At 33.8% G+C, this 2,925-nt stretch overlaps 1 non-coding gene across 1 annotated transcript; it reads right to left on the bottom strand.

Moving 5' to 3' along the window:
- Positions 1-2,527: 2,527 nt before the first annotated feature.
- LOC145950984 (small nucleolar RNA R71) lies at positions 2,528-2,634 on the bottom strand. Its single transcript, XR_014428810.1, has one exon. It is a non-coding gene; the product is annotated as a small nucleolar RNA R71 (small nucleolar RNA).
- Positions 2,635-2,925: the final 291 nt, after the last annotated feature.

Here is a 2,925-nt window from a genome sequence, read left to right as displayed (position 1 = left end):
AAAATTTAATACATACATTTTAAAGTATTCTAAATCACTACTTGTATGCAACTCTGTAATATGTGAAATACATCAAATTCTATCACATATATTATTTTAAAATAATTACTAAAATGGTATAATTAGATGTACGAAATGATACAATTAAAGTCTGATCGACCTATACCTATAGTCGAGAACAAAAGGTTCATCTCCACTAGGGATGAGAATTATAATGACCCGGCTGGTCACTACACACAGTACAACACCACACAGAAAGTGTGACACCCTCTACCCCAACATATATATATATATATATATAATAATAATAATAATAATAATAATAATAATAATAAAAAGAAATATCTTATTGGATAAAAAAAAATATTAAAAATTGAAATGACAATTTCAATAATCATGTGAGTGGAGAATTCACATTCATGTCCTTAATCCAAATAGCAAATAAAATTACAAAGAATAAAAATTGAATTTTCCAAAAATATACATATTAATAAAACATAAACAACATCATATTATAATTATATCTATGTCCCGATGTCTGATGTTGTGTATTTTACTCGTATTTTAGCACTTTAATTCACAAGAATTCATAGCATAATCATGCATATATTTCATGTTTTTAATAAATTTTTATATCATTTTCCTATTTTATGCTTTTCTTGGTATGTGTTGTGTTTTCTCTGAGCAGGATCAAGATTTAAGAATTAAAGAGGAAATGCTGAGCTACAAGGAAAATCACGGCCGTGATTCTAAATCACGCCCGTGATTCACCAGAGAAAATCACGGCCGTGACTCCCAATCACACCCGTGAACGCCACTGACCCTTCATAGATGTGCTCCAGAGAAGATCACGGTCGTGATTCTCAGTCACGGCCGTGATTCACTTCGCGTCCCAGCTTTTTAAGTTTTATGTTTTATTTTTATTTTTGTAATTTTTATCTTGGTAGTTTTACCTTTTTACCCTTTTAGGTTATAAATTAGATGAGGTTAGCCTAGAACAGCACTTTTGGTTTTCGGAGACAGTTTTATTTAGTTTTTGACACTTGGAGAAGGTAGGGCGCCTGTGCCATCGACTCTAAGGTTTGCTTTTCTTTTATTCTTCTTTTCTTGGAGAACTACTATGAACTCCTGTGAGTAGTTTCCCTTTTTCTGGGATCAGGGCTTAGCCTCTGAGAACCTCTTTATTAATGCATTATTCAGTTTCTTAATTTTATTCCAATTCTTGATCTGTTCTTTTATATTTTATATATGAATTTTAATATTATTGTTTTCATAATAACATTAATTAAGGATGAACTGAGAGGAGAACTTGATTATAATTATGATAAACAATTAATCTTAATTTTCATAATCATAGATAATTAGGGATGAAGTGAGAGGAGAACCTAATTATCGGAACCTAAAGGAATAGACTTGAGTGTTAAATCACGAGAGTAGATTTAAGCTTTCGAGGAGCAATAGATTAACAAAGATCTTAACGGGTTTAATTGAACGTAATTACCACGAGAGTAGGGATTAATTTTAATTAAACACGTCCTCGTAGCCTGAGAAGGTGCAAGGATTAAATTAGGTTAAGACTACCTTCAAGATGGAATAGAATTAATTAATGAAAATAATAATTCAATAATGTTGGAACTCTTTGTGCGAACCCTAGATTCCCGGAAATCTCCTTATCTTATCTTAAAGTTTTATCTTATTCATTAATTGCATTACTATCTCTTTTACCATGAAATCTGATCTTATCATATCAAAACAGAAATTCCATCTGTTTTAAAATTCAAATTAAAATACTAGTAATTCTAGGTCAAACACGTAGTCCCTGTGATTCGATATTTATTACTTGACGACAACCGTACACTTGCGGTTTTTCATACATCAAGTTTTTGGCGCCGTTGCCGGGGACTACGTCTCTTGATTTAAATTACAATTATTTTAATTCGAATTTAAAAAAAAAAATTTAAATAAATAAATAATTTTTTTTAGTGTTTACTTCTCCAATTCAGATTTCACGGGCCACTTTCTTCGTTTTTTTTTTTTTTGCAGTGCTTTAGGGTTAATGCAAAAGAGATCTCTACGTCTTGGGAAACCAACACCACTTGATCCTGAGATTGAAAGAACTCTCCTGAAAAGGAAAAGAAACCTTTCTAGAGAATTTGCCATGGCTGCACAACGAGATAATTTACCGCTTCGGGATTACTCTGCACCCATAGCTCGTGGGATACCTGGAGGGGAGATGCAAACTGGAGCTACTGTACCAGCTTCTCTGGTGAATATGCTCAAACAGAACACCTTTGGAGGACTACCATCAGAAGATCCTAATGACCACTTAGAGGGGTTCTTGGAAATCTGTGAGACCCAGCAATTTGATGATGAAGTTTCTGATGGAATGTGACTCCGCTTATTCTCACTCACCTTGAGAGATAAGGCAAAGGTGTGGCTAAGAACAGTGCCTAGAGAAAAGATAGCAACTTGGGAATTATGTGAAAGAGCTTTTCTAGAGAAATTCTTTCCTCCTTCTAAAACTAAAGAATTGAGGAAGAAAATCACTAATTTCCAACAAGGCACTGGAGAGACTATTTATGAAGCATGGGAGCGGTTCAAAGGATATCTTCAAGCATGCCCACAACATGGCTTCAACCGTTGGCTTACCATCCAATTTTTCTTTGAAGGATTGGACCAACAAAGCACCATGATATTAGACTCAGCAGCTGGAGGATCTTTCATGGGGAAACCTATTAATGACTGCATGATTATTTTGGAAAATGTAGCCTCAAATCACAGCCAATACAGTGAAAGAGAAGTCACAGCAAGGAAAGGAACTCCGGGGCGATATGAAGTGAACAATATTGAGTTACTCTTAGCAAAATTTGATACTCTTAATCAAAGATTAGACAAGATGGAAAAAGCTAAGGTTAATTCAGTGGC

Source organism: Cajanus cajan, chromosome 8 (assembly GCF_000230855.2).
Source record: "Cajanus cajan strain Asha chromosome 8, NIPB_CcT2T_4, whole genome shotgun sequence".
NCBI classification, from domain to species: Eukaryota; Viridiplantae; Streptophyta; class Magnoliopsida; order Fabales; family Fabaceae; genus Cajanus; species Cajanus cajan.
The sequence above is the reverse complement of the archived record's forward strand: the minus strand, read 5'-3'. Positions and strand labels throughout refer to the sequence as shown.